Genomic DNA, 12,889 nt, shown 5'->3' on the forward strand with positions numbered 1-12,889 from the left:
AGTCATCACTTACTGTTATTTTGAGACTTCTGAGACTGTCCAAAAGGAAAAGAAAAAAATTATCTTTTGCTTGTTTGTTTAGGATGTATTTCCAGCCTTCCTAACATGATTGATGTTTTTATGTAAGCAGCTGGACAGTGTACTGGAAGTGCCATGTTTCTATATCCTGTTGCCAAAGATTATGTAAATGGCTCTGTTTTTCTCCAGCACTTGTAAATATTTTCCCTAGTTCTTAGAAACTTCATTCTGAGTGAGTGCCTTCAGCAGCTGTGGAGTTAAGTTAACTTCTGGAGTTAGGGAGTGATAGGGTGCTTAAATATTTGGGGTGATACCAGAAGGGCATTTAAAGTGATTTTATTATGTGGTAGCATTCTGCTTTTGCCTGAAAATGGATGTAGGTTTTTGATAATTTAGTTTGGTTATTTTTTTTAAGTTTTCTTTGAATAGTTGCACAATCTCCCTGACATTTAAAAATTATCAATATTTTGTTCTTTTGTTTTCCTTATAAGCTAAACTTGTCTTAACTGAAAATCTTTTTGAGTTCTGCTTTGCATCACTGGCATTAGTAGGTGCTGTGTATTGCCTGTCTGCCGATTCAGTAAGAAGCTAGTAAACTAGGACAATGAGTACTTTGGAGAAAATTTTAAATATTTTACAGCTGTTCATGCTGGAAATGAAAAATTGTGCAGTGCAATTTTAGGCTTGATGAAATTAGTGATTGGAGTTCATGCCAGAGGAATCTATTTTTTGACTGTAGCTTGTAAACAAGAATGCTTCATGTACAGTGCTCACATAAAATATTCTAATTCATCACCTGCCTTCTCTATTACTTAATTGCAAACTGCGGCAGATTATTTAAAAACTACACTGAAGTTCATCAGCGGAAAACTAAATTGGGAAACGTTATGGATTGATGCATGTCCACATTATGCAAAAATAGATACAACAGGGAATAAAAAATTAAATTACTTGGGGGTTCATTTTGGTGTAAAAGCTGTACACTACTTAAGATACTGTGGTTTTGGGGGCAAATCAGGCCAGACTTGCAAAGATGGCAGGAATTCTGAGAGGCTCTAGACAAGTGCAAAAGTCTTAACCTTCAGCTGGTCTGTACAGAATCACAATCCAGCAGATACTCGAGATGCATGCTCTGAGAATGTTTCCCTAACTATTTTGGCTTTTTTATTTGTCGAAGCAATTACAGATTATTGTGAGCTATTGCTGTTTTTCCCTTCTCTGTCCCCAAGAGCTGACAGAGGGGAGGCTGTGGGCAGCCGCGCTGGGTGGTCCTGTTGTCGTACTTTAGCCTCAACTAACTACTTTCAGCGGGTTTTTTTGCTGTTTTAGATGGCTCAGTAGACAAGACCTTGTTCTTTTTTAGTTGCCTACATAAAAATGTATTAGCTATAGCTCTGTTTTACTTGGCTTGATGTTGCTTTGCACCTCTCAGATAGAATTCTGGCATGCCTATGGGATTGGGCAGGGTCAGTGTGCGGCTCCTTGGCATTTTGGACGCTTATATTGCACTCAAATGTGAGTAAGTGAGGTTCCCTGTGGATCTTTATTCAAAAATATCACGCCCCAAGAATAAGATTTGTGGGTGCATTACTTGTCTTGCCTCAACGGCGTTGAGTGATATGGACTCATTACGGCACGTGCACCTAAAATTTCCTAGTTAGTAAGTTATGCTGAGGTGCTTCGTAAATACTCAGGCTTCACTAGGTCATATTCTTTATAGCTATAGTTTTAAAATTCTTCTATAAAGTAGCATCTAAGTCTGTAATGTTTGAAAATCAAAAGGACATAAAAAGAAAACAAATGGTTAGGGTCCATCTACTTGAATATATTTTTAATATATAAATATTGATTGAGATAATTTTGAAAAAAAAAATCCAAACAACTATACTTCAAAATTATTTTCAACAGAAGTTTTTACTTCTGAACAGGTTTTCAGCATGCTGGATTTCATCATGGATGCGTAGCTCTCTAGCAGTTGTGTAATTCAAACTAACTTTGTGTAGCCTGGCGGTTCCTCCAAATTTCTATTTGTTCCATTGGAAGCACCGGACTAGTGTAAATAATATCAGTAAATAGGGATTTGATTCAAAAGGTTTTAAAATAGATCATGCTGGGGAAACTTGAAGCAAAAAGTCTTACAGAACAATGAGAAGGGCCTTCAGAGAATATCTTGTATTGAGATGGCATTTATTTTAAGAGAGATTGTGCTTTTTATCATTCAAATAAGGAGCAGTTATATATAAAATATAACTGTACTTAAGTGCTTTTTTTTATTATTAGAAGAGCCTGGGAGTGATAGTACAGGTTTGACCTGTTTTACTATGACATGTTGAAACAAGTTTTACGAAACTGAATAAAGAGAAAAGGTTGTTTGGTGGCGGTAGTTTTGGGTGGGGGGGTGGGTTTAGGGTGATTTTTGTTATATTTTGTTTTGGGTCTTTTGGGTTGTTGTGTTTTTGTTTTTTTTTTTTTCCCCTCCAGTCTGATCGTTATTTCTGTTTTTTGTTCCCGGGACCATAGTGATCTAATGATCATGAGAATGAAGAATGCCCCAAAGTCCAGTGTTAGGGTGTTTACTTTGAATTCTAGTGTCACTATTTCGCATCTGTAAGAGGAAGTGACTAATGAGTTGGAAAAATGAGTAATAAGAGGATTAGGACTTAAGGAGAGGAACATTATGTAGCCAGGTGAATGGAAATAGGCTGACTTAGCTTAGCCTGTAGCAGAAGGAGAGGTGACCTAATGATGACTATTGGAGATGTTAAGGTGCTTTTGTATGAGGAGAGGTCCTAAACAAGTGAGACTAATGGAATTTTGAAAGGGTATAAGCAAGCAGAAAAATGGAGACAGACTGTATGAAGTGATAATGACATGATGTTTTCCTGTTTCAGCTTTGTCAAGCAAAGAAAAAATAAGAAAATGCTTAAAAGACGTATGAAAAATAGATTTTGACATTTTGTTACCTTTTGGAAGCTCCTGTTGTATTGCTAGAAATTGTTGAGTATGGGTATGAATAAATACTAGCTATGATATGCTCTCTGAAGCCACAGATGATTTTTTTATTTGTTTTAAAGATCAGATGTTATTCTCAATGCTCTTTCCCTGAAAGGCAGCGTCTGTGCTTTCATGCTGTTTTTATGCTGGTCTGGATTTTAATAGCTGTGGACTAGAGAGAGCTGGTATTTGAAGCCCTTTTCTGCTTCTGGCCTCACACATTAAGACTGCTGACCTTTTATGAGTGATCTAAGGAGGTAAATAACTGAGCAGTGTGTACATTTTCAAAAGAAAATACCCTTACGTACAGCGTAGGTGATCAAGCTTTTGTCATTTCTGGAAATGGCATGAGAAGTGTGTTGCTGGCCTTTTGGTCAACTGTGCCCCAAATCATGAAAAGGGGAGTGTTGCATCCCAAATGGAAAGCAGTGCAGGCTGTGGAGGAGGAGAATCAAAGCATCTGTTTCTAAACCTGGTCTCTTCTGCTCATCTGGTGAAGCAGAAAGTTCTCCCAGGGCATGGTGTTTCTCTCTGGAAGTCATTTTCCCTTGTTTTGCCTCTTTCCTGAGGTGAGATGCGTTTGGGAAAGCACATATGAGAAGAGAGGCTTCAAAATGTCTTGTCTGCAAGGGGAGTGAAATGATCAAGGTGATGCTGCCCATCTGCTTCAGGGAGCCAGGTTACCTTCCCTTCTCTTGCCGTGGGAAGCAGTGGCCTTCTCAGTGCATTGCACTCAGAGGTACCTCTTCAGGGAATTACTGCTTAACTTTTTTTCAAGGCGAATCACCTTTGTATCGATTTAATTTGGGTTGTCTTCCTAAGGGGATTTTGAAAATGAGTCTTGAGTAAACCTTACCAAACTCATCGTTCATAAAATCCCTCTAATATTGTGGATCTGACAGTTCATTGCAGGCGTAGGAGTGAGTGTGTAACTTCATTGCAGGCTCCTGCAGCACAGCCCCCAAAGGGAGTTGGACAGTGGCTCATCATCAGCCTGTGTAGCTGCCTCCATGGTTATTTCACCTCCCGTCTCCAAAGAAAACATCATCATCTTTGTGCTGTGTCAGATTATATTGCTGGTAGAGTGCAGCTGGAAGCTTGACTGAAAATGTGTTTTGAGGATAAGCACTCGGTTTCCTGTCCAAGAGATGTTTCCTTTTGGCATCCAGGGGTCTGCAGGCCAACTGTTGCTTAGCGTAGCCAAATTCATTGGGAAAACCAAGCGAGTGGGAAGCAATATAACTGATCTCCAGATTAAACTGGGCACCAGCTGGACCCCATAGGCTGTTGGGCAGCTGCAGTGATGTGGCAGAATGGAAGGTGTCTGGTTAATAAGAGATGCTCGTAGCTCAGAAACGTTTTCCTGTTCCACTGGTGACTGCAGTAAAATGCGATCCTGGGCATTCAGCAGTGCACTCATAAGGAAAAGCAAGAGGTGTGAGTAGATGCACTCAGTGCAGTCACCCCATTCCAGAACTGGACAGTGATATTCTCCCTCCAGCCTTCCAGCTAAGAGTAGTTGCTGATCAACAGACTCATTCCAGACAAAATGCCAAATGTCAATAGTGTTGCAACGGAGCTCAGAGAGATGGAAAAATTGCTGTTGGATGTGTTCCTGGTGGATGAGAGCAGGCTTTTCCCCCTCTCCTTCTCTTACCCTCCTCTCCCATGAAGATCAGAGAGGACGGAAGAAAAGTGATAATAACTGTGTTCTGTGGTCATGATACCGTTTTCACTTCCCCGCTCAGTTCTGCTGCAGCTCAAAGAGCGATTTGGCCTGATATGGGCTTTTCTGTTTTAAAGGGTTTTGGAACAAGAATAAAGTAGTTGAGCTGTGTGGTTTAATTACTACCCATGAGCTGGGCTCAGCAAAGGCTCTGTGCGTGCTCTGGGGCTGTTGCAGCAGGACAGCTTTTCATTTATGACTTTGAGAGCTTCACGCTAGGTTTCAGAACAAACCACCATCAGCTTATGCTGGCTCTTTCCCCCCTCAAATTTATATGCAATTTACTTAACTTCTTGTTCTCCTTTCTTACATGCATTCCTTCAAAATTAGAAAAAAAAAATTCTCATGGCCATAAATTCCCAGAGAGGCTTGTTTTTTTCCCTGGCCTTTGTAACTTGGTTAGACATGGTCCTTGTCACTCCAGGGACTCCTGAGAACACAGGGTGACTCTCCCTGGAGTGGGTTTTGGAAATTGAATGTTTTCTCTCTGTAGGTTGTCAGGAGGATGCGTTGTTATGACTCAGTAACACAACCATTGCATCTCAGTAACTCCAGGATTATCTTCCCCTAATATCAGGTCAGCATACAGCTTCTGTATGTTTAAAATAGCAGTTAAAAACCTGTGTACAAATAAATGTCTCTCTTAATGCAGTTTTTCTTTAAAGCAGTGAGCGAGGGGAGAAGTTGTGCAAAACTGACATCTTAGGGAGCAACTGCCTTCTCAAGTTCACCCATTGCTGTCACATACTTGAAGCTTCAAATGAGCTTTATCTCGAGTGGGGTGTCTTGGGGTTTTGTCTCCTTTCACAATGCCTAAAATTCTTGCTCAGTATTTATTAAATTTTGGGGTTGATATGTTTAAATGAGAAGCAGAGCTCTGTTAATCAATTGATTTTTCTGTCAGTTTGGGAAGCTAAAAATGCTTCTGTAAACAACTTACACTTCAGCATGCTAGCAGATGTTATTCTATCACTTTGAACTGTGCATCACTGAAGTGTATTGGGATATCTTAAAATAGTCAGGGGTGGTGGCCAGAGACGGTAGACTTCTATAGATGGTGAGGCTGTTTCGCTGCTGCAGTGAAATAAGCCAGAAGTACATGCTGCTGAGGTCGTTTGCTTGCTCAAGGTCAGCCTGTTCAAAGTCAGCTGCTCTGCTCTGAGCATGGTTACTGTCAGTGCTATATGTAAGAGAGTCCTGATAATGTAAGGAATTGCTATTACAAGTGAATTGGGACACTTAACATTTTTTTTTTTTCCCCCCCTCTTTAAAGTTGCAGAGCTGCGGCTGCTGGTTTATTTCCTTATCTGAGCAAACGGAACTTAGTGTCAAGATAAGCTTTTGTGGCTTGTGTCTGTGAACAAATTGTTTTATTGATTTGGCAAGACTTTGTTTGCGCTTTTTGCATACTGTTCATTAATTGTTTTATTGAATTCCCGTTTTAAACTTCTACCTCATGATTAATAGGGCCTAACAAAAACCATTACGAGTATCATCCAGAAGTGGCAATCTTAGTTCATCATAACTTCATGTTGATGTAGCTATTTGATAACAGATGTATTTTCAATTCTCTCATATTTTAGTCAACATAACATGGTTGTGTTATCTCTTACGTTATCGTGGTTATCTCTGCTACCTTGTTATTCTCTGTCAATAGAAGCAGAAAACAAGCGTAGATTTTTTTGGTAATCGTGTGGGGTTTTGGTTTGGGATTTTTTTTTTTTTTTTTAATTCTGTAGAAAAGTGTCAGGGTTACTGTAATTTTGCAAGTTGTTTTGAGTTGATCCTCTCTGAAGATCCAGCGGAGACTCATGGGGTTGGAAGTGGATGAAATGGCATCCATCCTTCATGATGGATTATGTCCTGAGCTGGAGATTTTCTGAGCAGCATAACTTGGGATAATGCATGAAGCATTTGAAGGTACCATGTACCTGCTGGAGATTCTAGTAATGTCAGCCTGGATTTCAGGTTAATCATGATGGCTAGAGCAACAATGTAAATCAGAGTTCTGGTGGGGGTTCTCTTAGTCTTTAGGTTGCTTCAGTTGAACAGAAGGGAAATTCTTTCATGATTTTCACGGCAAAAGAGCTCTTGGTTCTTGCTGTATTTCATTTTTGCTGAGGTTGAATGATAGACCCATTTGCCAGTGCTAAAGTTTTGGGAAGCAGCTTTTATTTTTCAGACATTAAAATAGATCTACTGAAATGTGATCTTTTTTTTTTTTTTTTTCACTGCACTGATATTTAAGTCACAAAGATCTGCTCATCGTACGTCTGTGCGTACGTGAGTGTGGCTATATCAGATATCTGGGTTGCAGAAAATATCAGTGGTAGCTGCAGTGCTGTTTGTAAATACTGTGACAAATTGCTCCCACTGGGCCTCTTTTGCGAATATGGTGGTGCATTCCTGCTGTAAGAGCAGATAGTGTTCTAGGTCTGAACCAATGTGGTGGAAAGACAAGCCTCTGCTTCAGCCCCTGTCTCTTGCACCTGGCATCCTTGGCTTCAAGGGAGAGGTGTTTTGTGGGTGAAGGCTCCTTCTGCATCCATGGCTCCCACCCAGAGTGAAGAGGATGGAGCAGATAGGTGGGAAGTCTGTTGACTGGAAAATCAAGCAGGTTGAGCAAGTGCAGACCGATATGCGAGCATGTTTGGGACATTTAACACACGTGGAGTCAGACCAAAACCAGCAATAAAATACTAGGGAATCAAAAACCAAAACACTGACAAGAAAAGAAACTTCTTGTGAATTCAGGCTCTGATTGGAAAGTGGTAGAGGTGTCTTAGATTAAAATAAGTATTTTGGGATGTAATTAAGTGAAATAAAATCTGTATGAAAATAAGTTGCCTGAAATGTTTTGGACTGTTAAATTTTATACTGTATATTTGAAGAACCTTGGTCTTACAGTGCTAGCTGATTTTTTAAAGGTTTTTTTTTTTGTTTTTTTTGTTTGGACTGTTGATAAAATAGCTTCTAACAAGTGAAATGGAATTAGAGAGAGCTGGGAGAAACAAGCCAAAAGCTTGGTAAGATTTTCAAGCAGTTGCATTTTGAGACTATGATGTTACCTTAAGAACATTTCACCCTTTGTGAATACCAAGGATGTTTCAGTTGTCCCAGGACAGTGCAGTGGGCTCTCACAAAATATCATCTCTTTATGTGGTTACTTTTTTTCAGAATTACACTGTTGAGTTTTCATTAGTAATTTGAATGCCTTCTTGGATGTTTTTGAGAATGATAGGGTTTTACCCTTGTAGGGAATCTTTAAGTATTCAGAATGTTTAAACCACCCAATACTTCATGATGAAATCTTTCACAAGAGTGCACTTTATTGTTTCAAGTGTAGTGCACAAAACCTTTTTTAATGTTGAAGATTCAAAATGAATGTGAATTACAGATGTCTATTAATTGTCCAAAATGGATTCTAGGAATTGAATTGAAACAGATCTTATAATTATTTTCGTTACTTTCTCTCAATAAAACTTAGTTCCCTGATAACTTTCAAACATTTGCATTTCATGGCTTCTTTGAAAAACTGCCAGCATCACCTCACTTGTGTACGAGGCTTTTGTATAAATATGACACCATATGAAGCTTTTAAACTGCATATTATTGTTGTTTTATCAACTGAAAAACTGTTGGGGTGTGCTGTAGGTCATAGATCAGCACTTGATACTTGCCAAAAAGATATGATGGTAAAAGCCATGTTCACACTAATAATATTTGGATGTTGTTCTCAGTGCCTTTTTTTTGAACCCCAGTTAATATTTAAATTTTTGAGCTTGTGATTTTCTTGCTCTTTCACGGCTTGCCATCCAGTCATGATCTAGTTTGTTTGTTTTAATATAAGTGATGCTGTGTGTCTACACATATTTTGTTGAGTGTTTTTAATGTCTTGAAGTATTCTTCAAGAATACAAAGTATCCTGTGAACCTTTTCTCTAGGCTAAACATCCCCAGCTCTCTCCGCTGCTCCTTATAGGATTTGTGTTCCACATCCTTCAACAGCTTTGTTGCCCTTCTCTGGACATGCTCCATTGTCATGCTCAGCATTGTGTGGAGATGCAGCTGGGTTTGGACACTTCACCTCTCTGGAAAAGTAGCTAGAAGTAGAGCAGAGGGCCTCAGTATTTTTGGTAAAGAGAGCTGGAAAGTAAAACAGGAGGATATAATTTGTAGATTATATGTTACAGCTTCTGACTGCTTTGGTTTTCATATAGCCTGGAATTATTTCAATGATTTCCAGTAAGAAAGCATTCTTAAGTTGAAAGCTTTGCTGTGTACACGCAGTAGCTGGGACAGCTCTGTAGTTGATGTCTGTCTGACTGTGCTGTGTAACTTGTGCAGAGAGAGGCACTAAAAAAATGGAGTGCTTAACTGATTCTCAAGTTTATTTCTGCTGGTTTTTAACTGGTCCCTTGGCCCTGCCATGAACTGTGAGTCTTCTCTCACTGAGTTGACAGTGATCTGTTTTTTTCTGACCAACACCACTTACAGCCCTAATGTTGTCTCAGCTTATGTAATTTTCCTATTTGATGTAGTGTTTAATATAGGCACCAGTTGTTTAGCTGCTAAAAGCCTATTTAAAAAAAAAAAAAAAAGTTAAGAAACTGTTATTTAACAAGGGAAAAACCCTGCAACCCTGCAGGGTATTGCATAGCAGGATAATTAGGAATTAGCTTGTGTCATTAGTGCCCCAGTACTCCACCCTGCCCGTGGAATGACTGTCCCACAGGGATGGTTGCTGGTGGAGTGGTGCCATGTGCCATTTGGGATATTCAATTTGTAGCCATGTAGTTGCCTTCCTGAGAGAACAATTTCAGGATTGCCTAAGACAAATTAGCACTAATTTTGTTCCACTTAATCCCTCTATATACCACTTCTTCTGAGGCTATGATTATTAAGCATCTACTTATATAAAGCACCTTTTCTTCTTCATGTGTCTGTCTGTAGCATCATTATTAGACTGTGTACAAATATCATCAAATGACTCCACACTGACTCTGTTCTAACACAGACGCATTTGATACAAAATTAAAAGAGAAAGCCCCAAACTTAGTCTGATATTTAATTTACTGAATTGGATGGAGGTCATACCCATATGTGGTTTCCTGTTCTGCAGGTATTTTTTAACACTTCAGCATTTTCATTCTGTCTATCCAGAAGACTGAGCTAGCATGAGACCACTGACTCTCTTGCAGGCTTGCATGAAATATTGCCAGTGAAATACCCCTTAGCCACTTCGTTAACCAATGTATATAGGTCACATTCTCCCAAGATACAGAATCTGGATCCATGCAACTGTTTCAAAGAAGGTGGTGTTATATGAGTGTGGAATGGCCAAATGCATTACAGCAACCTCAGCCTTTCCCTCTCCTTTACTGACACAAGGAAAATTCTAAGAGAAGTTAATCACTTTATAATTAGTGCTCTTCTCTCTCCAGATACAGGAGAGCTGCAATTTCCTGGTTTTAGCATGGTCCTTGTTTTGGGTTTCCATGTGTTTCTGGCGGTGGGTGCCAGGCGGAGGGTGCTCAGAGGAGCCAGAGACTCTGTGACAAAATGTGTACCTCTTGAAAAGCTCGTGTGTTACTTTGTGTTTGCTGAAGTATGGCAGGAATCTGCTCTACTTGGTGGCATGGTGATGGTTTAGTTGTACCTCCCACCACTGTGTATTGCACACATGCACGCTCTCAGTCCTTCTTGGCTGTGAGTTGCATTGTTTTTGTATTTTAAATATGTGCGAAATTGGATGTAACAACTCATTTCACCTTGCTGTTGTGCTTTGCTTTTAGCTTTGTTTTATAAGGTTAGAAAGATATTTTCAAATGTTTTTCCCTTTTTTTTCTTGTGGCTGTGCCTTAAGAGACAGCTCTTTCCTTTGTGAGACAAACTTAACATTTCGTCAAGCATGTGATTTACATGCTTTGAGGTAAAAGGCAGTACACAGCTTAGTGTGTTTCAGAAAATCAAAAAGTATAAGTGGTTTAATGGCAGCCATTGGAATGGGTTAATTCTGCAGTTTTTAACTTACAGTGTCATAGCTTAATTTTTCTTCTGCATGAGACAGTGTCCATTTAGTTCCTCTTAAAGATTCTTTGAATGTTTTGAGTTTTTCATGAGGGAATAGTTACAGATAAATTTCTGAAATTTCTCTGTCTATGTTGCCCCTCTAACTTTCCAGTGGCTGAGCTGTGAGGACAAGCAAAAGCCCCCGCTTTGAAAATGGCCTGTGATCATCTTGTTGGAAGGGGCATTTGTTGACCTGCACTTGCACTTCTGAAATGCATAGTGCAAGAAACTCCTGCAATAAGAAATCTGCTGTTTGCTGGGTGGGTGTAATCTAGTGGGGATTTTTGGAAAGACTTCAGAGCTGACCTCTGAGCTTTTTTTGTCTGACTGATTAATGTGCATTAAGTGTGCCTTTGTGCCAGTACCACTGAACCTTCAAGTGCTTTAACCCAAATCTGACAGGAGATGAAAATCCCCAAGGTGCCAGTGCCAGAGGTACAAACAGCAGCTGCAGAGTAGAGGGACAATTCAAACTGGTGACTCCTGCAGGGTGAAAAGGAAGAAGCTGGTAGTTGTCCTTGATGTTTTGCAGTAGCTATTTGGCAAGTCATTGTGTTCATAGCTCTGGACTAACTCAATAATATGTGTGCTGCCTTTGTATGCTATAGAAAACAAAACAGAGATTGAGGGTTGTTCTTTGTTGTCTGGGAAGAGTAGTAGTGCAAATCTGAAGAAACAGCAACAGCAAAGTATAATTAAGTCCAGTGGTTGTTGATAGGTTTGTTTACATTTGTGTGGCATGACAGCAGATTCTCTTCTTCAGCAGAATGTGGCACAAGTGTGAAAAGCTTCCTGACTTCTAAAGTGGAAATAGTTTCCTGATGTTGACTAAGAGCCTGTGTTCTTAGTTCTCTCTCCAGCTCATTGCTCAACGCTTGCTTCTCGTGCACTGGTGCTGCAAGAGGAACAAAAAACTCTGCAGACAGGGCAGGGAACTTTATTTTAAAAAAACACAAGACAAAACAGCTGTACCCGTGCAAATGCAAACAAAAATCCCTCCACCCAGAAACCAAACCAACCAACCGGAAAGCCACAAACCCCCAAAAGCAAAAGACATCCCCACCCAAAAAATGTGCTGGGGAATGGAAAGGGAGTGCATGCTCAGAGATAGCTGTAGCTGTATACACCTGTATTTAAAAGATTGCGTCCTCAGAGCAGTGTACTGCTGTGTTTATTGCTGTTAGGTCCTTTGGTTGGGTTTTTAACCATCCTGTGGAGAGACAAAATAATGTCTTGCTTGCTTTAGTATGTAGTATCGTGTGCCAAATTTCTGTAGGTCTGAGCCTATGAGTAAACATTTGAAAACTTAAAATTAGCCCACATTATTCTAAAATACGCTTCGATGCTTGACATCTGAAATACTGTAATGTGGGATTCTTCACATATTTCTGCTAAGCATTGTCCTCCAACTGCAGCGGCTTGAGCAGGAAGGAAAAGCACTTTATGCCTGTAATTTAACTTCAGTGGGACTCGTATTTATTTACCTTGTTGATATAGCATAATTAGTTCTGTGGCTGGGGAATTCTTCCATCACTTGGAAGCGTGTGGGTCTAGCAGGAGTGGAGGTCAGTCCTACTCCACCTCCTGGTAAACACCCAAGGGTCAGCATCTCCCAGCTCGGCGCTTGGGGCGCGGGATGCACCTGGAGGGGGGGTGTTGGAACAGCTCCCTGCTGCTCCAGGTCGGCAGCGCTGTGGCCACTGTCCCTGGCTAATCTGTGTAATTATTTTGAGTGTTTAAGTATCTGCAGTTAAGCAGCCAGGCTTTGCTGCCTTAATAACATCTTACGCAATGGGACCCTTCCCACGCTCCTGGCCAGCTCAAGGTGAAGCGGCACACTGGAATTTCAGCGTGCAGAAGAGGTGGGAGTGCAAAGGCAGTCGTTGGAAAGGGACCGGGGGTCTGTGTGCAATTAACAGTGTTTTCTTTTGCAAGTCAAAATATCTTTTCTTAAATCTCTTGTACAACAGTTATTTAATTTTTGAGTTTTTTTTTTTTTTTTTTTTGTTTGCTTTGTTTTTTTACATTGAATGGACTGTTACATGTTACTAGAGAACTGGTAGCTGAAAGGGAATAGTAA

The 12,889-nt window shown here is 40.1% G+C and overlaps 1 protein-coding gene across 6 annotated transcripts in view; it reads left to right on the plus strand.

Moving 5' to 3' along the window:
- Positions 1–12,889, plus strand: part of HIPK3 (homeodomain interacting protein kinase 3) — a 67,046-nt gene that overhangs the window by 16,516 nt on the left and 37,641 nt on the right. The window lies entirely within an intron of this gene.

The sequence above is a fragment of the Hirundo rustica genome, chromosome 6 (assembly GCF_015227805.2).
Source record: "Hirundo rustica isolate bHirRus1 chromosome 6, bHirRus1.pri.v3, whole genome shotgun sequence".
NCBI classification, from domain to species: domain Eukaryota; kingdom Metazoa; phylum Chordata; class Aves; order Passeriformes; family Hirundinidae; genus Hirundo; species Hirundo rustica.